Genomic DNA, 22,435 nt, shown 5'->3' on the forward strand with positions numbered 1-22,435 from the left:
TGGAGGAGGGCATGGCAACCCACTCCAGTTTTCTTGCCTGGAGAGTCCCATGGACAGAGGAGTCTGGCAGGCTACAGTCCATGGGGTCACAAAGAGTCAGACATGACTGAGCCCCTAACACCTGCTACTTGTTTGGAAGAAGAGGTTGTTCACCTGGCCTCATCCTCCTCTGTCTTTCCTGGGAATGAGTTGTCCACTAGAAGCCTTTTCTGCTTGCCTCCTTCAGGGAAGGTGCTTATCTGGTAGGGAGGGGACACGATGGTGTGTTCAGGTACAAGGCTGTAGAATAAGTCTGCTTAAATCTACTGTTCAGCATTTGGAAGACCACTTGTCTTCCAAAACAAATATGTCACGTTCCTTTTTTAAAATTGAAATATAGTTGATTCACATTGCTGTGCCCGGTGCCAGTTTGAGGCACAGTAAATCAACTGTATATATAATTTTTCAGATTCTTTTCCATTGTAGGTTATTATAAGATGTTGAATATAGTTCCCTGTGCTATTCAGTGGGACCTTTTTGTTTACCTATTTTATATATAGCAGTGTGTATCTGTTAATCCTAAACTCCTAATTCATCCTTTCCTCCCCTTCCATTTCCCCTTTGGTAATGATAATTTTTTTTATGTCTGTGCGTCTGTTTCTGTTTTGTAAATAAGTTCATTTGTATCATTCCTTTAGGTTTCAGATATAAGTGATACCATGTGGTATCTTATGTCATATGATGTCATTTGCCTTTGTCTGATTCACTTCACTTAGTGTGATAATCTCCAGGCCAATCCATGTTGCTGCAAACAGCATTATTTCATTTTTTATGGCCGAGTAATATTCTGTCCTGTGTGTGTGTATCTCATATCTTCTTTGTCCTTTCATCTGTCTATAGACATTTAAGTTTCTTCCATACCTTGACTATTGTAAATAATTATGCCACACTCTTGAATACCAACTTTTATAGTAATATAGGTAAAAAAAATTTAGCCTCCATCTGCCTTAGTCTTTTGCCTTATTTCTCAATTTGTTCTGAATTCCAGCAGATGTACTGGGACCCCTCAAATCCCACATTCACACCAGGGGCTCTCAAACATTCTCCAGTTACCTCCAGCTTAAAAATCTCATGTAAACCCTCTCCCCAGAAAAAATGAGTTCTCTGAAGCCAATATATGGTCTTAAACATCACTTGAAACACCCCTAGTTAATTTTCATGATGAATTATAAAAGTTGATGTATAGAGCAATCCAGAAAGATTGATTAAACTTCTTCTAGGAGTTTATAAAAGCACTGGCATTTGACAAACATCTGCCTACCAACATTCAGCTATTCTGAACCCACATCAAGTTTAACTTATTTCGCTAATTAAATAAGCAATTACTGAGGGACTGGTACATGGCAGGCTCTCATTTAGGCACTAAGGAGGAACACAAAGAAGGACAAGATAGTATTCATGGCCTCAAAAAACCCAAAGTCTAGCGGAAAATACACAATAGTAAAATTTTACAATGCAATGTACCTTGCATTTGGTGTGGCCATATCATTCAGCTGTTGTCAAGGGAGTGAAATTGGAAGTGGTATGTACGACCTTCAGTTCATGTCCCTACAAGCAAGAAACAAAATCTCCCCTTCCATTTTCTCCCTTTCCAATAGCTAGAATGTGGCTGTAACGGGGAAAGCTGGAGCATCCATCCTCTACCTCAAGATGAAAGCTACAGAGTGAGATGACAGAGCAAGAAGACGTCAAGAAACCTGGAAGAGGTGGAGAGGAATTCCCTGGTGGTCCAGTGTTTAGGGCTCAGCGCCGTCACTGCTGAGGCCTGGGCTCAGCCCCTGGTCAGACAATTAAGATCCCACAAGTCATGCATGTATATGTGCATGCTCAGTTGCTAAGTCATGCCTGACTCTTTGCGGCCCCATGGACTGTAGCCCACCAGGCACCTCCAACCGTGGGATTTCCCAGAAAATAATACTGGAATGGGTTGCCATTTTCTTCCCCAGGAGCTCTTCCCAACCCAGGAATCAAACCCACATCTCCTGTATCTCCGGCATCACAAGCAGATTCTTGACCCACTGAACCACCCAGGAAGCCTCAAGCCATGCATGGTGCTGCCAGAAATAAAAGAAGAAGCCTGGTGGCTGACACCATTGTGCAAACACACCAGCCCTGGAATGCTTACCTGGGTTTTTCTCTGGGAGAGAAATAGAATTCCATCTCATTTAAGCGCTGTAATTTTAGAACTCTTTGTTACAGCAGCTAAACCAGCATCTAAAATTTGAGTTAATACAATCTGCAGAGATGCTGACTCTTTGGAGAATGGTGCATTTGATATGATGAGCCCAGGGGCAACAGAAATTTTTGTTCTGGTGTTATAGACGTGAAACCAAGGCAAATCAATTATATCTTCTAGCAAGCCAGAAGAATAGAATCAGAGCTAGAATTTTCCTCAGATGTTTCTAAGTCTAATACTTGCTTTACTTAATGTATCTCGTACAAGGATAGCCCTTAAAGCAGATTCTTCCAAGAAAGCCTAAGCAGTTGACCAGCGGCTGCTATGTGCCACTTTGTTGAGCACTGAGGTTGGAAAATCAAGCAAAAACAAGGTTCTTGCTTTCATGTCCAAAAGTTGGTGATGGGCTTCCCAGGTGGTGCTAGTAGTAAAGAATCCACTTGCCAATGCAGGAGACACAAGAGACACGGGTTCAATCCCTGGGTTGGGAAGATCACCTAGAGTAGGAAGTGGCAACCCACTCCAGAATTCTTGCCTGGAAAATCCCACGGGCAGAGGAGCCTGGCAGGCTATATAGTCCATGGGTCTGCAGAGTTGGACATGACTGAGCAGTCATTCATAGTTGGTGATAGGGGTTACTTTATCACAAAAATGAGTGTGTAATTATGTAGTCACACTAGTTTGCTTAAAGGGAAGGAAGGGACATGGACTTCAGGGAACATATCCAAAAAAAAAAAAATGTGACCTAAATAAGTGTCCCTGGGAAGGCTTTCTTAAGGACATACGCTTGAGCTGCACTCTGAAGAATAGAAGGATTTAACCAAGTGGAAAATGGGAGAGATTGAATGTTCCAGACAGAAGCAACAGCATGTGCAAAAGCCCTGTGGTGACAGGAAGCTTGGCAGGTGTGAGGAATTGAATGAAGGTCTGAGAGACAGGGAGACAGTGAGTGGTACCTGATGAGACAGAAAGATAGTGGAGCCAAATCATAAAGAGTCTTGAGTACCATGTTAAGGACCTTGGTCTTCAACCTCATAGTGTTTCATACACAAGGAAGAATTTAAGCAGAGGATGAGGAAAGGGGGGAGGATGACATGCTCATATATGCAAACTAAACACTGCCTCTTTTGTGACTAACAGATGGGGCAGGGTACGGAATGAATGCAGGGAAAATATTGCAGCTGCCTAGATAAGAAATGAGTACCATTCAGTTCAGTTCAGTTCAGTCGCTCAGTTGTGTCCCAACTCTTTGAGACCCCATGAATCGCAGCACACCAGGCCTCCCTGTCCATCACCAACTCCTGGAGTTTACTCAAACACATGTCCATCGAGTCGGTGATGCCATCCAGCCATCTCATCCTCTGTCATCCCTTTCTCCTCCTGCCCCCAATCCCTCCCAGCATCAGGGTCTTTTCCAATGAGTCAACTCTTCACATGAGGTGGCCAAAGTATTGGAGTTTCAGCTTCAGCATCAGCCCTTCCAGTGAACACCCAGGACTGATCTCCTTCAGGATGGACTGGTTGGATCTCCTTGCAGTCCAAGGGATTCTCAAGAGTCTTCTCCAACACCACAGTTCAAAAGCATCAATTTTTCGGTGCTCAGGTTTCTTCACCGTCCAACTCTCACATCCATACATGACCACTGGAAAAACCATAGCCTTGACTAGATGGACCTTTGTTGGCAAAGTAATGTCTCTGCTTTTTAATATGCTATGTAGGTTGGTCATAACTTTCCTTCCATTAGGACCAGAGTTATGTCAGGGAGTGGAGATGATTATTAGCTGGATGTTAATTTCCTGGCATAAAAGGAAATCACAGCCTTGCCAATCCGGTGTAGTTCACATAGAGATCTCAAAAGAGGCAAAATTGAAACCACAAAATTATATAAATGGTGTGAATTGCAAGTGTACCAAATTTCCAGAATCCACAATGGTAAAAATTTGCTTTTGCTAGAAGTTTTATCACCTTTGACAAAATAAAAATTCTAGGTTTAATTTTTGTATTGGTTTCACTGTCTTCCTCTTCTTAGGGGGCCAACAAATCTCTAATCATGTAAGTTACATCCAGGATAATAATTTGAGCCCTTTACTAGAAACAAGTACACATCCACATTTGTTAAGTGACTAATACAGAAATCAATGACCATCACATTCTCTGGATATGTCTCTACTGTTTTCTGTTGTTTCGTCCCACTTGTTTTTATGCTGCCTTTCTACTAAAATGGGAAAATAATAATCTCTTTGTTTGTCTAAAAATATCTCTTTGTAAATATTCTTTAAAAGCTTGTAGGCTCCTTGAGTGAAACTATTTCCCTCCCTTTTCTGCTGAAAGTGCAAAGATAAGTTATTTCTTGATGAAATTATTGACTGCACCTCCCATAAAATTCCCTTCAGTAGCAAGTAAATATTCCCTCAATAACAATGGATGTGGAATGGAATAAAAATGGAAGAGTGTGGAGAATATGAAAATTCTTAGATTTAATAAAAGATTTCCAAGGGGATCCAAGGAGGCTGGTCTTAAACAGAAGGGACTTGGCAGCTCACAGTAGGCACCTCCCCTCAGTGGGAGGGGTTGCAGCCTCAAGGGGTGTGGCCTCCACCGGAAGGTGAAGGAATATCAATTACTGCTGGAGTCTGTGTTGAGCTGGATAATAACAATACATTTTTAAAATTTAATTCTGAAGAGCCTGGATTTTAGGCTTTTTTCCTTGAAGTAAGGTTTTCCAATAAGCCTTTTTAGAAGTCACTTTCTGAAATACAGAAACTCAAATGAAGATCGAAAGAGTGGTCCTTAAAAACCTTTAACTAGGAGGGAGAAAAATAATAGCGTTTATGTTGTTGCTATGTACATGAGAACTCTATGCAGACCAACCATCTTGGTTTTCCTGGGACCCAGGGTAACTCCACAGCTTTCCAGGGGGTGCTAATGGTAAAGAATCCACCTGCCAATGCGGGAGAACTTATGAGACAAGGGTTGGATCCCTGGGTCGGGAAGATACCCTGGAAGAGGGCATGGCATCCCACTCCAGTATTCTTTCCTGGAGAGTCCCAGGGACAGAGGAGCCTGACAGGTTACAGTCCCTAGGGTCATAAAGAATCAAACACGACTGAAGTGACTTAGCACACACGCAGGCAGGGTAACTCCTGGACACAGAACTCTTTGTTTTAAAACTGGGATGGCTAGGAGAAAACCGATATAAGTTGGTCACCCTCCCTAGTATATATAGTTTATTCATCTGCTGAAAAAGTTTAAGCATCAGTCAATCAGTACACATTTATTGAGTACTGCTCAGTACTTTGCTAGGCACTGTGAGAAAATAAGTCATCAGTACATCTCTTGCCTGAAATTTTGTAGCTCCTTCAGTGCTTCCCAGGAGTTTATAATTTCCCTAAAATACTCGAAGTGTGCTAAGTGGCTTCAGCCGTGTGCAACTCTGTGCAACCCTATGGACTGCAGCCTGCCAGGCTCCTCTGCCCATGGGTTCTCCAGGCAAGTATACTGGGGTGGGTTGCCGTGCCCTCCCCCAGGGGATCTTCCTGACCCAGGGATCAAACCAGCGTCTCTTATATTTATCTGCATTGGCAAGCAGGTTCTTTACCACTAGCACCACCTGGGAAGCTAAAACCAACTCAGTGATTGTTTGCCAAACATTATTTGTCAGGCACTGTGGTTGGCCCTTGGAATATGAAGATGAATGAGAAACTGGGTCTGGCCACAAGGAACTGAACTCCTTCTTGAAGAACAGAAAACACAGTAAGATACAACACAGTTTGGTAAGGGCTGCTGTAGAGCTGGAACAAAGGCCCGGGCATGCCCTCCGTAGCAGGCCCCAGCTAACTACGGCTGCGGCTGTTTGCACGCACAACCCTGGCACCGAGCGGCATGAGTTATGGTTCGTGCAAGCAGCAGTCTGGACTCAAGCTAACAAATACTGTAATAATTCAAAGGAGGGAAAGAGCCCTCTTAGTGGGGTCATCACGCCTAAGTGTACAGATAAAGAGCTTATTGAAAAGACAGGATTTAAGGTAGACTTGGGTCAGATTTTAATAAGTACTTCTACGTATTGTAATTATACATTGTAATGTGTACAATTCCTCATATTCATGTAAATATGAATAAATATAAAAGAGGCTCTCAAACAGACCAATCATACTAGTGTGTTTTAAAAGAAGATATTGTGACTTATGCAGTTTTGTGCACCTGAGGTGCTAAAACTAAGCAACAACCAGTAAGAAAAGATGAACAGGCAGAGATGATGTAGAGAAAAATCCTAGGTAAGTGTAATGGTATCACTAAAGATTTAGACTAGAAGAAAGAAAGATTAATATCCCTTGGTGGGAAACAGATTTAACCAAGGAGGGGAGTTTGTTGGGGATCCCCAATATTTTTGGCACCGGGGACCAGTTTTGCTGAGGACAATTTTTCCGTGGACTGGGGTGGGGGATGGTTTGGGGATGACTCAAGTGCATTGGGGCTTCCCTGGTGGCTCAGATGGTAAAGTATCTGTCTGCAATGCAGGAGACCCAGGTTCGATCCCTGGGTTGGGAAGATCCCCTGGAGAAGGAAATGGCAACCCACTCCAGTACTCTTGCCTGGAAAATCCTATGGACGGAGGAGCCTGGTAGGCTACAGTCCATGGGGTCACAAAGAGATGGACATGACTGAGCAACTTCACTTTCACTTTTCACTTTCACTTTCAAGTGCATCACATTTAGGTTCTGTGCGCCTGTGAGAATCTAATGCTGCTGCTGCTGTTCTGACGGGAGGTGGAGCTCAGTGGTAATGCGAACAGTGAGTAGTGGCTGTAAATACAGATGATGCTTCACTCACTCGCCCACCACTCATTCCTACTGTGCAGCCTGGTTTCTAACAGACCATGGACCCATTCCAGGCTATGGCCTGGGGGTTGGGGACCCCTGATGTGGGAGACAAGAATTAAGAAAAATAGGTTAGAAGACATGGAAACAACATAAGTGTCCATTAATAGATGTATGAAAGGGAAGTGGTAGTTAGATAGATACATACATATGTATATATGCAGTGGAATACTACTCTGCCATAAAAAAGAATGAAACTTTGGCATTTGCAGCAACATGGATGGAGGGAGGGTGTTATGCTAAAGTGAAATAAGTCAGTCAGAAAAAGATAGCAATATTGCTTACATGTGGAATCTAAACAATGCAAGAAACTACTGAAGGTAACATTTAAGAAGCAGACTCATAGATATAGAGAACAAACTAGTGCTTACCAGTGGCAGGGGGAATATAGGGACAGGAGAGTGGGAATTACAAACTCTAGGTGTAAGTAAGGCTCAAAGATTTATTGTATAACACAGGGAATATAGTCAATATTTTGTAATAACTATAAGTGGAGAGTAACCTTTAAAACAGTATGAAAGTCTTTTTAAAAAATAGATTAGGGTCAGATGATGAAAGATCATGAATTTCTGAGAAGTTTGGAATACCTTCTATAGATGCTGGAGAGCCATGAAGCCTTTTGGATAGCAAAGTGCTTGGTGAAAGTTACATTTTTAGAAGCTTAATCTGGCAAAAGTAATAACCCAGGTCTTGCATGAATTAAAAAAGACTCTGAGTTAATGAATTAAAACCAAGGAAGTTTTTTTTAACAGGCACTTTGGAGAGCATTATGGAGATTCCTTCAAAAACTACACATCAGTTCAGTTCAGTCACTCAGTCATGTCTGACTCTTTGTGATCCCATGGACTGCAGCATGCCAGGCCTCCTTGTCCATCACCAACTCCTGAAGTTTGCCTAAACTCATGTCTATTGAGTCGGTGATGCCATCCAACCATCTCATACTCTGTCGTCCCCTTCTCCTCCTACCTTCAATCTTTCCCAGCATCAGGATCTTTTCAAATGAATCAGCTCTTCGCATGAGGTGGCCAAAGTATTGGAGTTTCAGCTTCAGCCTTTCAATGAATATTCAGGACTGATCTCCTTTAGGATGGACTGGTTGGATCTCCTTGCAGTCCAAGGGACTCTCAAGAATCTCCCCCAACACCACAATTCAAAAGCATCAGTTCTTCGGCACTCAGCTTCCTTTATAGTCCAACTCTCACATCCATACATGACTACTGGAAAAACCATAGCTTTAACTAGTCGGACCTTTGTTGACAAAGTAATGTCTCTGCTTTTTAATATGCTGTCTAGGTTGGTCATAACTTCTCTTCCAAGGAGCAGGCGTCTTTTAATTTCATGGCTGCAGTCACCATCCGCAGTGATTTTGGAGCCCCCCCAAATAAAGTCTGTCTCTGTTTCCATTGTTTCCCCATCTATTTGCCATGAAGTGATGGGCCATCCTAAAGGAGGTCAATCCTGGGTGTTCATTGAAAGGACTGATGTTGAAGCTGAAACTCCAATACTTTGGCCATCTAATGTGAAGAGCTGACTCATTTGAAAAGACTCTGATGCTGGGAAAGATTGAGGGCAGGAGGAGAAGGGGACAACAGAGGATGAGATGGTTGGATGGCATCACTGACTCAATAGACATGAGTTTGGGTGCACTCCGGGAGTTGGTGATCAACAGGGAGGCCTGGCGTGCTGCGGTTCATGGGGTCGCAAAGAGTCAGACACAACTGAGCGACTGAACTGAACCAAACTGAACTGATGGGATGGGATGCCGTGATCTTAGTTTTCTGAATGTTGAGCTTTAAGCCAACTTTTTCACTCTCCTCTTTCACTTTCATCAAGAGGCTCTTTAGTCCTTCTTCACTTTCTGCCACATGTGGTGTCATCTGCATATCTGAGGTTATTGATATTTCTCCCAGCAATCTTGATTCCAGCTTGTGCTTCATCCAGCCCAGCATTTCTCATGATGTACTCTACATATAAGTTAAATAAGCAGGATGACAATATATAGCCTTGATGTACTCCTTTCCCAATTTGGAACTAGTCTGTTTTTCCATGTCCAATTCTAACTTGCTTCCTGACCTGCATACATTCCTTAAGAGATTACACATTGCCATATAATCTGGCAATCCCACTCCTGGGCATATATTCACAGAAAACCATAATTCGTAAAAACACATGCACCCCAACATTCGTTGCACTGCTATTTACAATAACTAAGACATGGAAGCAACCAAAATGTCAATCAACAGATGAATGGATAAAGATGTGGCACATATATACAATGAAATATTACTCTCCACAAAAGAATGAAATGATGCCACTTGCAGCAACATAGATGGAGCTGGAGATGATTATACCAGTTAAGTGAGTCAGACAGAGAAAGGCGAATATCATATAATATCACTTATAGGTGGAGTCTAAAACTTGACACAAATAAACTTGGTACAAACAAACTAATTTACAAAACAGAGACAGATTCACAGACGTAGAAAACAAACTTATAATTACCAGAGGGGAAATGAAGGGAGGGATAAGTTAGGAGGTTGGGATTAACATATACACACTAATATGCGTGTATATAAACTAGACAATCAACAAGGACCTACTGAATAGCACAGGGAACTGTTCACAACAGTCTGTAATAACATATATGGGAGCAGAATTTGAAAGAGAAGAGATATATGTATGTATGAATGACTCAAGTTGCAATACACCTAAAACAAACACAACATTGTAAATCAACTATACTCCAATATAAAATAACAATTCAATTAAAAAAAAAAACCAAGGGAGTTATACTGTGCATGGAAAGGAATATTTTTAAGAGTTCTCCATTTTTACTGTAGAATGCAGCTGCTGGCTGGAGGGAGGGAGTGGTTCTTGGCATCTTCTTAAGAGGGCTGGGATGTTGATGCACCTGCAGAGAGAGGAATTGGTCCTCCTGTACAGAAAGAATCATGGCCTCCAGGAATGAGCTCTTCCTCCACTAACAGTAATCTCACAAGTAGAGATGGTCACCTACAGGGAGAAATCAAGGGCAAAGAGTCTTCCAGCTCCAATTTCAAAATAAAAACCAACTAGGTAAATGGTTACACCTATGTCTGTCTAGACTGAATTAAGCCAAAGTAAAGAGAAAGAGCCTCTGTATCATTTTCTAACATAGACTCCTTCAAATTCCTTTCTCGCAGTCTATTTCCATTTCTAATTCTACCTGTACAAAATATAATCATGCTGCTTTTAATTACTTATGCATACATGAATACTAGTAAGTTAAACTTGTTCTTCTATTTACAAAGACAGAGTGATACGGAGTAGCTTAGGAATTGCTTCTTTTCCCAGTGATTTTAAATGTGCAGCGAGTTTCTTTCTAAAACACATATTTGCAGATGTCACTTTAAACACTATTTTCTGAGATTATATTTTCCATAGAAAACAGATGTCTGCAATTATCCCTTTTTTGACCTCTGAGACTTATCAAAGTCAAATAGGTAATCATCCAATCAGACGGGCTATCATTATCAGAAGAAAAGTAATTATAATCTGAATATGTTTGAACATGATTATTATAAGCTTTAAACTGTTACACTTTTGATTGGGGCAGAATTGGAAGACATTATCACTTCATAATTCAAATGATGTAACTTCACTTGTTTTTGTCATTTAGAATCTGGAGAGCTAAATTTATTTAACAATATAATTCTTTAAACATGAACAGATTATGCAATAATCTCTTTAAAACCATGAGAATGCTTCTCAAAATCTTGACAGTGAAATTGGGGGAATTTTTTTTTTTTTAACTAGAGCAAATCAGAGCTTAGCACTGAGCCCCATCAGAGTGGGAAGCTTGAGGCAGACATATTCATTTGACAGACATTTTGTGATCTGCTTGGTTCTATTAAAACACCAGGTACCTTCCTGCCTACCTCTGGAGGCCCACCCATGGCTGGCCCAAATCAAAAGGAGAACTAGGCCAAACAGACAGAAATGATGAGTGAAAAGTGTAATAAAAGTGGGAAAATGTATCTTTCCCAAGAAGATGTGTGAATGGAAGAGTGAATTAGGTTTGAAACCAGAACTGAGGATTCTTTCAAGGACATGAGGATTTAAAGGGGGAAAAGCTGGGTTGAAAACCTCACGCCTGATAGACATTGAGTAAAACAGCATTTCCCATTGAAGATTTTATGAAACCCTACAACACAGTCCTTCAGTCCAGGTGTTTGATGGGGTGTTTGCCTAACTCGGTGAGACGTCCTGATTTTTCTCTCCATCCTTTCCAAGATCTGCTCCTGTCGCACTGCTTTCAGGCAGGCACGCCCTTCCTCCCCCTGGAGGGAGGTTGGAAGATGGAGGGTATTTCTGGGCCAGCGCAGGACTCCAATTCACTTAGAACTGTATAGGCAGGTGGGGCCTTGAGAGAGAATTCCTGCAGCTTGGAAATGTTGGCATTTGTGGTTTCTGAACAAGGCCTGGGCTGAGGATTAGAAGTAGAAAGATAGAGGAGCCTTTATCAGGTTGGAAAAGTACTGAGTGGTCATTGTTCCCTAAGCACAGTGTTTCTTAGAACTATGGCTCAACTTGGAATTTAACTGGAATTCTAGTTCAGCAGAGTGGAGACCTGTGGTTTTCTCCTCCACGCCAGCAGAACTTTGGTAAAAGCCAGGTTCATTCTTAACATCCTCCCACCTCCCTTATTCAGAGTTCCCCTTTCTTCTTGCTGTTTTGGGTTGTTTTTTTTTTTTTTTTTTCCTTTTTCTGTTTTTCACTTTTTTGGCCACAGTTTGAGACATGTGGGTTCTTAGTTCCTCGACCAGGCATCGAACCGGCACTCCCTGCAGTGGAAGTGTGGAGTCTTAACCATTGGACAGCCAGGGAAGTCCCACTTCTTGTTTTTTCTTGATATGACTTCTTCCTTTCCCCTACCTCTGCCATGCCTATGTGTCCAATTTCTTCATTCAAAAAGACCTAGTAAGTGTAGAATATGGGCCTGACAGTGTGGATATAGCAGTGAACAAAACAGACAAACATCTCTACCCTTCTCCAGCTTACTTTCTGGTTACATTCTTGCCAAATTCCAGCTGCTGAAATAACTGTTAAGCAAGGGATTGACAGAGTTATCAAGGGTTTAAGGTGGTGTTTCCTTATCACCCAGGGAATCAGCATCTTTGGGTCTTGGACCCAGCGATAGTGTGCCTTGTCAACCCCACCAGCCCTCAGTGATTTGGACCCACCTGTGATGACGCCAGGGGAGACTGTCCCCAGAGACAGTGGGAGACTTGTGCTGCCAGCATCTCTGCAGTGCCTCTTGAAATTTCAGCGCACAGACAGGTGCCCATTCATCACGCCTCTCCAAGGCTGGGCTGGACCGAAGCCTCCTCTATACTCTCTGGTGCTTCAGAGACTGGGAGTCACTGCTTAACCAGCTCCCTCAATAGCAGAGACCCACTTTCATAAACATGGCTAATGATTTCTAATTCCCCATCACCTCGCACAGTGCCTGGCCCAGCAGAAGCACCCAGAAACAGCCACATGAACGAGTGGCTGTCAATTCCACATGCCAGAACCTTTGATGCCCTGTTCAGTCCGAACTTTCTTTGTCTGTGTTCTCCCCATTGGTCACAGATTCCCAGCCTAGCTGATTATCTTGCAAGATGTTGAAGTGGAAATTTCCAGCTTGATTCTGACACTGCCTTTCATCTTGCCCAGGCATTTAAATGATGGTGCTGTTCCTAGGTGGGAGGTATTTCGTTGCTGTCCAGCCCACCACGCTGAATGTTTTGTACGTTCAGGCACTGCTTCTGATGGATTTAGCTTATTAAAGTGGGTGGCACCCAGCTGCAGCTCCCTTTTCCCTTTCCTTCTAATTGACTTTCAAGTAACCAAGGCAGCCTATTAACACTTGGGGTTTTCATCAGACCTGGCACGTTACTGCCTTTGAGCCTTGCGAGCGCATCATTTCCTGCCTTTTCAGAATAGTCTCCCTCCTCCATTTTGCCCAGCAGCATTCTCTCCAACTTTCAAGACCCACCCAGCAAGCCCGATGACCTTGTCACCACTGAGTGGGGTATCAGTCACCCGAATGACATTTTTTTTTTCCCCCCACCGAGCCTTGTTTGACCATTACAATTGATCTCTTCTTCTTCTCATGGCTTAGTGTAATTATTTTATGTAGAAATCCTCCTCCTCCTTTGTCAATTACCTTTTTGTATAGCTGTAGTTACCCCCATACTTAATTGCTAGATGAACAGCAGTATAACGTGGGGGTCAGAGCATGGCTGGAGGGGTCCTGTAGACCTAGGTTTCAATCTGGGTTCTCCCCTTGGCGAGACATAATGTATGGCAGGTTTGGACTTCTGCTCTTTGGACTTCGGCTTTGCCATCTGTAACTAGGTAATGGTGTCTATTTGCATTAAGCATGTTTTTATTTTATTTTGATGCTTTGACATCTCGGGCCTTTGACTCTGGAGAAACTGTCCCTCCCAGGGCTAGCCAATTCCTAGAATTGGCAAGGGACTGGCCGGCAGACACACTTTTCCTATACAAACCAGCCAACCCAGATTCCACACCACTGACCGCCTCCCTTACGGACTCACATTTATTTGGACCACGAGTACCCTGCCCAAAGGGTACTGCTCCAGGGCAACTAGACACAGGCCCTAGGCCCCAGAACCCACTAAAATTATTCAAACCGTCCAATTCTATGCCTGCTCTCCCTGCTTCACCCCTTTCTTCCCACAGAAGCCGTAATAAATGTGCTTGCCCGTGATTTCCCCTGTTCCCTCTGTCTCCTGACTGACCCTGGTGTTTCCCCAGATGGCCTCCCCTTGGCATGCCAACTACTGGTTCTAGGGAAATGTGAGTAAAATCTTCTTCCTCTATGACAGTCATTTCTACACCTGCATGTCTTTCCATACCTGACTAAAACTAATCCTGGGTATATTTTAAAACACTCCCTCATAGGGCTAAGGGAGTGCTTCTCCACAAGACATGACTTCTAACTCCCAGGAGACATGTGGCAACGTCTGGTGACGTTCTTAGCTGTCAGAGCTGGGGAAAGTGGTGCTGCTCGCATCTAGCGAGTAGAGACCAGAGATGTTGCCAGACATCCTGCAGTATACAGAACAGTCACCGGCAACAAGAGTGATCTCACCCCGAATGTCAATCAAGATGCCCAGGGTTACAGTGAGGATTCGGGAGGATAAAGTAAGTACAGTGCTTGCAGTCCTCAGACGATAGTGTGCATTAGAATTGCCAGCTCGTTTTATTAAAATACATGTTACTGGGCCTGCCCCCCAAGTTTGTAATTCCATAAGTAGCATGGATTTCTAACACATTGCAAGGTGAAGCTGACACTGCTGTTTCAGCACCAACTTTGAGAGTCATTAGCCTAATTCAAAGCCATCATTTAATAAATGATATCCCATAATTATTATTTTATCAGATCCTGTAGGTCAGAGACTGAACCGTATGCCTTATATTCCACACAGCACTGGGGTTTGCAAGAGGCCCTCAATAAAAGGTGCTGATGGCCATTTGACATTGAAACATTTAGTATGTGGCAAGCTCTACTTGCTAACATACACTTGGGAGTAGATTTAAAGATTTGTCTTAAAGATTTGTCTAGTAAGGAATATCTTCTACTTAGCTATTGCTGCATGAAAAATTACTGCCAAACAGAGTGGATTAAAATAACAACCCCTGGTGGCTCAGATGGTAAAGAATCTGCCCACAATGCAGGAGACCCAGGTTTGAACCCTGGGTGGGGAAGATCCCCTGGAGAAGGGAATGGCTACCCATTCCTACTGGAATTCTTGCCTGCAGAATCCCACGTACAGAGGCTACAGTCCATGGGGTCACAAAGAGTCGGACACGACTGACCGATGAACACTTCATTTTCTTGGCTGGTTGATCTGCTTCATGGGGTGTTGATGGAAGCCACCCAAAGCTATTTACCTGGCTATTTGGCCACTTCCTTCACTTGTCTGGTACCTTGGTTTGAAGGCTAGGTGCCACTGGGACTGTCCATGGGAATGCCTCTCAGTGGTCTCTCCACGTAGCTGCTTCGGGGTAAACAGACTCCTGTTTACACAGCAGCTTAAGGTTCTGAGAAAGTGTGTCCAGTTCACATGTTTTGTTTTTAATTTTAGGAGTGGATTTTAATTAACCCAATATATCCAAATATGATCACTATAAAGGTTATAAGATTTATGTTCTTTTTATCATATTAGACCTTCACAATTCAGGGTGTAATTTACACTTCAAAGACAGCTCAATTCAAGGTCTGTTGGCTATGTTTTTAAACTGCCACATGTTTGGTTGCAGCCTTGTTTCTAGTGAGGGAATGGAACAAATAAGCAAACAACCCTCTGACTTTCTGATTTTACCCTGTTAGCCTCTGTTCTGAACGTCTGCTGTGAAGTCCTCTCCTCAAATACGTCATTGCAAGCCAAGCAGCTCCCTCACTGCCGTCTTCGTCTTATGACTTGGAGTGGGAATAAGTGTCCATATACCTGTCAGAATCGCCTGGTACAGTAAAACCCACAGTGCAATGCCCTTCCCTGCTGCAGGTTCATTACCCAGCATGAAAAATCGCATCCCCCAAGGACACAATCCCAGATGGTATTTCTCTCTCCCACTGTGGTGCCCATGAGACAGGTATATGACTGCTGCCATCCCCAGGGAGGTGATGAGGTCCTGGTTCAGCTCATTCAAACGGGATGCTCACATTTTCTCTGAATGGACGCACAGGAGACCTGAGCGATGCCCTGTCTCATGTCTCCAGGGCCGTGCCCCCTCTGAAATCCTGGGCTCTTTGACTGATACCACACATCAGCAGGAGCTTAGTGATAACCTCAGCGGCAGGCCAAGAATTATTTTGGTTTCATCACTCTGTGATTATCCAAAGGGGAAGGTGAAAAGTTGTTTAAGCATGCAGCTTGTGCTCTTCCAGTGCAACAAAGGATCTCCTGGAAACCTTTTATTTTTTTTTAATGACATTATAATGTATGCTTTGTTTTGTTTTTCATCACTTTTATCAACATTTCTTAGCAGAGGCCCGAGTGGCTTGGCTGGGGTAAGGGGAAAAATGATAATGATTCATTTGTATACATGTGTCCTAGTGGGAATTTGATGTGGTAGAAATATTATCAGAATATTAAATTAGAGACACTCAACATTATTCTCTGTTCTATTTGAAACCAGACACAGGGTACAAATATTACATGGGACCAAGAATGCTGTGATAATTCAGTGATTCATCAACCCCCACCAGAGCACTTTTGGTTGTTTCTAAACTGACTTGACATAAGCTGCATCCTATCTCTGGGGCCCTTGGTGGTACTGTTTTAGTGAATTCTTTAACTAGGGTCCTCCTGTCTTTGTGCTGTGTGCTCAGTCACTTCAGGCGTCTCCAGCTCTTTGCAACTCCATGGACTGTAGCCCCCCAGGCTCCTCTGATCATGGGGATTCTCCAGGCAAGAATACTGGAGTGGGTTGCTATGCCCTTCTCCAGGGGATCTCCCCAACCCAGGGGTCAAACCCAAGTCTCCTGCATCGCAGGCCGATTCTTTACCTGCTGAGCCAGCGGGGAAGCGACCTCCTCTCCTTATTTCTCTTTAAAGTGCCTCCCTTAAGGCAACAGCTGTTGTGGTTCTCGAGAAGATGGGAATAGACAGGCCAGCATACACCCATTTGTCCCAAAGACCTTGTGCTTTCCAATAAATCTCTTCCAGCAAGGTGTCCCGGTGCTGGTCCTTAGCAGCTGTCCCCCTGCCTCAGAACTCACCCACTCCTGAGACCAGCGCAGGGTATCAGTCAGGATCTAGCCAGGAAACAGGAAACCACCAGTTAATTTGAAACAGAAGTCTTGGCTACAGGGATGGATTACACAGCGGGTAGAATAGCCCGAGTCCAGCCAGGGGCGGGGGTCATTGTGGCATGCAGGGACCGCAGTGTGGAAAGCGGACACTGCCGCGGGGCAGAGGACAGAGGGGAAGGGGTCCTGGAGCTGGATGGGGGCGCCTTGTCCCCGGGTGCAGGCTGGAACCACAGTGGACTGACTCATGGGGCAACCGCTGCAGCCAGGAAGGTTTCAGAGCTGCTGAGAAGGAGAGAGAGAGGTAGCGGCTTCTCCCTCCCCAGCCTGCCCTCTATCCACCGATCAGTGCCTCCTAGCATCCAGTTTCGGAAAGACAACCAGCAAGGGGCAGACTGATTCAGAACAGGTAGAGAAAGGGCGGGCTTCCCTGGAGGCTCAGCAGGAAAGAATCTGCCTGCAGCGCTGGAGACACGGGTTCAATCCCTGGGAGGGGAAGATCCCCTGGAGAAGGAAACGGCAACCCACTCCAGTGTTCTTGCCTGGAAAAGCCCATGGACAGAGGAGCCTGACAGGCTCCAGTCCAGGGGTTCACAGACTTGGACATGACTTAGCGACTATACAACAACAAAAGAAAGCACAAGGAACAGATCCAGGGAAGGATCCGGGGAGTGCATTGCAGTGAGTCAGCAGAGCTGTTCTCTACCCTCCAGCCCAAGGTCACTGTCAGCTGCTCAAAGGTCTCCGCCAATGACGTTTATTCTGACTACACTGATATAATCTGGTCAATAACAGCCTTTCTCGTTAAGGTTCCACCCTGGTAGCCTTTCCAGCTCCAGCTCTGGTCAACCTGCTCCTCCTGCCTCCCAGCGGGGTCTCTGCTTCCTGCCTCTTCTTCCTGCCTCTTCTCCGATGCCTTCTAGCCCACCAACCCTCACTGACTCGCCAGCACTTTACCAATTTGTCTTTACCACTGACCCATTTTTGTAAGACCCAGTTCCAGTGAGTACAGCCTGGGTTTGGTACCAAATAATCCTCTTTGGTGATTCAGATGGTAAAGCATCTGCCTGCTGTGCAGAAGACTCAGGTTTGAAACCTGGGTTGAGAAGAGCCCTTGGAGAAGGGAATGGCTACCCACTCCAGTATTCTTGCCTGGAGAATCCCATGGACAGAGGAGCCTGGCGGGCTATGGTCCACTGGGTCACAAAGAGTTGGACATGACTGGGCGACTAACACTCTAGACATATATTCACATTTTCTCTTCTCCAGCAGAAGGTGGTATTACTATTTTGTTCTCATAGTGGGTCTAATTCAAGGGGAAGGGAATGGGACCCCACTCCTTTGCAGAAGAGCTTGTGGGATAGGAAATATTATGGTGATTAACTTTGAAAATATAATGAGCCCCTGGCTGAACCTTTATAGATCTCCTCAATATTAATTAATAATTTTTCTCAAAGATTTTCTCCTTCCTTCTGTCTCTCCCTCCCTCCCTTCCTTTTCATTTTCTTATCCCTCCTAGAGACAGGAAGACAATCTGTGCAAAACAGTACATCTCTGCATACAGGTTAATCACAGATTAAGATTTAATGGCTCTTTCTTGTTTCTTGATATTGCCAGAACAGACTCTTAACATCTTCACTGTTAACTTATTCTAATATACTAATTAATAGAATGAAACAAATCAGGACCTACCCCCAGAAAACAGACTCTACTTGCTAACTTCCCCACTACTGTCCTATGACAAAACCATCTTCTAGGTGTATAGGACCTTCTCAACCACAGCGTTTTTCTGCAGCTGTTCCTTTTCTCTCTTTACCCATGTCAGGCGGGTAAACAGATCTCCTTATGAAAGGATTTAATAGCAATCAGGCTGGAGGTGGGGCCTCAGATTAATTCTGTCATGTCTATCCCACAGGTAGAACCTCTGGACTATGGTTCTGGTTGCGGAGATAGCCCTCAACCTGGCAGCAGGCACCACAATGAAAGCGGGTCCTCCAATCTTTCCTGCCTGCTTGCCTTGGTCTTTTCACAGAAAGGGAGGACAGAAAGCCCAGAAAGAGGTTTTCCTGGAGTGATCTAGCTTTTACAGGAAGAGAGAGAGGCATTGACATGTGGATAAGAACAGATGGTCTTTCCTCTAGAAGTTAAGTATTTTATAGAAACTTGTCAAATCATACTATCTTAATCATGAAGTAGATATCAAGACCCTTGAGGACAGGTGCAGGCTGTACACCAAAATGCTCTGACCACCAGAGCATTTAAATACCAAAGAGAGGGCAGAGGCTAATTTAGACCCAGTGAAATGCCTGCTCTTGGCATCTGGACTCCTTTGTCTCAGGGGCAATGTCTGGGAACCACAACTGTGCTGAGTTTGGCTCTAAAAACCTGTGGTTTTCAGACCTATGAGAGCTAACACTAACATCTCTGTTATGACAAGCATTTTGCAATGCCCCTTTAATCTCCTGAATAAAATTAATAAACATGTTCAGACACTTCAAAAAGAAGTCAACATCATACCTTAACTGATATAAAAGAAAGGCATATTATTGATAATAAATTAGTGGGCACTGCTATATGTAAATGCTCAAGCACTGTGCACTGTGACCCCTAAGCCACAGTCAAGTCCTGAGGCTTCACCCCTGTGGAGAGGCCTCAGGAGCATAATAGTCATAATGCTGCAGCCTATACGGGTGGTAGTGTTGCCATCTGTGAGGTGATTTTGCTGAAATAGTGAATGACTCTTGACTGCCACAAGGGTTTCCCTTGTAGCTCAGCTGGTAAAGAATCTACCTGAAATGTGGGAGACCTGGGTTTGATTCCCTGGATTGGAAAGATCCCTTGGTGAAGGGAAAGACTACCTGCTCCAGTATTCTGGCCTGGAGAATTCCATGGACTATACAGGGTCACATGGACTGTAGAAGTAACCAAAAGTATTTTATAGTCACATGGACTGTAAAAGTTGCTCAGCATGAGCAGCTTTCACTTTCACTGACTGTTACAGGATATTTTGTTTTATTACGCTTTGCAAGTATTGCATTTTGTTTGATAAATTGAAGGTGTGGCAACCCTGGGTCAACAAAGTCTATCAGGGCCATTTTGCCAACATTTGCTACTTCTTGTTCCTGTGCCGAATTTTGGCCATTTTCACTGTATTTCAAACTTTTTCATCATTATTGTCTTTGTTATGGTGATTTGTGACAAGTGATCCTTGGTGTTACTGTTGTGGTTGTTTGGGGGCTCCATGAATTGTGCCCACTTAAAGACAGGGAGCTAAATCAATAAATGTGTGTCTTCTGACTGTTGACTGTTCCACTAACTGGCTATTCCCCCGTCTCCTTTTCTTTGGGCAGCCCTATTCCCTGAGACACAATAGCATTGAAATTAGGCCAATTAATAACCCTGCAATGTCCTCCAAGTGTTCAAGTGAAAGGAAGCATCACACATCTCTCACTTTAAATCAAAAGCTAGAAATGATTAAGCTGAGTGAGGAAGGCATGTTGTGTGTAAAGCTGAGACAGACTGAAAGCTAGGCCTCTTGCTCCAAATAGGAATCCAGATTTTGCAAAATATAAGTTCTTTAAGGAAATTAAAAGTGCTCCTCCACTGAACACACAAGTTATAAGAAGGTGAAACAAACTTATTGCTAAAATGAAGAAAGTTTCAGTTCAGTTCAGTTCAGTTGCTCAATCATGTCCGACTCTTTGTGACCCCATGAATCGCAGCACCCCAGGCCTCCCTGTCCATCACCAACTCCCGAAGTTTACTCAAACTCATGCCCATCGAGTCGGTGATGCCATCCAGCCATCTCATCCTCTGTCATCCCCTTCTCCTCCTGCCCCTAATCCCTCCCAGCATCAGGGTCTTTTCCAATGAGTCAACTCTTCACATGAGGTGGCCAAAATATTGGAGTTTCAGCTTCAGCATCAGTCCTTCCAATGCATATTTAGGACTGATCTCCTTTAGGATGCACTGGTTGGATCTCCTTGCAATCCAAGGGACTCTCAAGAATCTTCTCCAACACCACAGTTCAAAAGCATCAATTTTGCGGTGCTCAGCTTTCTTCACCGTCCAACTCTCACATCCATACATGACCACTGGAAAAAACCATAGCCTTGACCAGACAGACCTTTGTTGGCAAAGTAATGTCTCTGTTTTTTAATATGCTATCTAAGTTGGTCGCATAGAGGTCTGGATAGAAGATCAAATGAAACACAATGTCCCCTTAAGCTAAAGCCTAATCCAGAGAAAGGTCTTAACTCTCTTCAAGGTCAGAGTGGTGAGGAAGCTGTAGAAGGTGAGTTTGAGGACAGCAGAGGTTGGTTTATGAGGAGTAAGGAAAGAAGCCATCTCCAAAACATCAAAGCAGCAGCAAGTGCTGATGCAGAGCCTGTAGCCACTTATCCAGCAGATCTTACTGAGACAATTAAAGAAGCTGGCTACATCAACAACAGACTGTTAATGTTGACAAAGCAGTCACATTATTAGAAGAAGATGCCATCTAGGACTTTCATAGCTAGAGAGGAGAAGTCAGTGCCTGGCTTCAGAGCTTCAAAGCACAGACTGACTCTCTTGTTAAGGGCCAATGCAGCTGATGACTTTAAGTTGAAGCCAATACTCATTTACCATTTTGAAAATCCCAGGACTCTTCAGAAATATGCTTGTGCTCTATAAATGGAACAGTAAAGCCTAGATGATAGCACATCTGTTGACAGCATGGTTTACTGAATATTTTAAGCCCACTGTTGAGACCTACTGCCCTTTCAAAATATTAGTGCTCACTGATGGTGCATCTGGTCACCTAAGAGCACTCTTCAAGATAGACAACAAGATTAATGTTGTTTTCATGCCTGCTAACACAGCATCCATTCTGCCGCCCATGGATCAAGGAGTCATTTCTACTTCCAAGTCTTATTATTTAAGAAATACATTTTTGTAAGGCTATAGCTGTCATAGATAGTGATTCCTCTGATGGATCTGGACACAGTAAATTGAAAAACTATTGAAAAGAATTCACCATTCTAGATACCATTAAGAACTTTTGTGATTCATGAGAAGAGGTCAAAATATCAGTAGTAACAGGAGTTTAGAAAAAGTTGATTCCAACCCTCACGGATGACTTTGAAAGGTTCAAGATGTCAGCAGAGGAAATAACTGCAGACGTAGTGGAAATAGCAAGAGAACTAGAATTAGAAATGGAGCCTGCAGATGCCTGAATCACTGCCATCTTGTGATAAAATTTTAACAGATGAGGAACTGGTGTCTTGGGGTGGAATCTACTCCAGGTGGAGATTCTGTGAAGATGCTGAGAAGAGGTGACAACAAAAAATTTAAAATACTATGATACATAAGCTTAGTTACTAAAGCTATCAGGGTTTGAAAGGATTTACTCCAATGGTGTAAGAGGGTCTCCTATGAGTAAAATGCTATTAAATGCCATTGCAAACTCCAAAGAAATTGAAAAGGCATCCAAAAAAAATATTATGTTCTAAAGTGTTAATCAGCTACCCTTCTGACTGTTTTCTAAGTACTAGCAACAGT

The 22,435-nt window shown here is 43.5% G+C and overlaps 2 long non-coding RNA genes across 2 annotated transcripts in view; both read left to right on the forward strand.

Annotated features, from left to right (window-relative positions):
* The window catches only part of LOC139037739 (uncharacterized), a 49,483-nt gene extending 34,860 nt beyond the window's left edge, over positions 1–14,623 (forward strand). The window contains exons 2-3 of the long non-coding RNA XR_011490618.1: positions 13,822–13,938; positions 14,044–14,623. This is a non-coding gene — a long non-coding RNA (uncharacterized lncRNA). The remainder of the gene's footprint in view (positions 1–13,821; positions 13,939–14,043) is intronic.
* The window catches only part of LOC110135861 (uncharacterized), a 127,034-nt gene that overhangs the window by 77,604 nt on the left and 26,995 nt on the right, over positions 1–22,435 (forward strand). The window lies entirely within an intron of this gene.

Source organism: Odocoileus virginianus, chromosome 12 (genome assembly GCF_023699985.2).
Source record: "Odocoileus virginianus isolate 20LAN1187 ecotype Illinois chromosome 12, Ovbor_1.2, whole genome shotgun sequence".
Taxonomy (NCBI): Eukaryota; Metazoa; Chordata; class Mammalia; order Artiodactyla; family Cervidae; genus Odocoileus; species Odocoileus virginianus.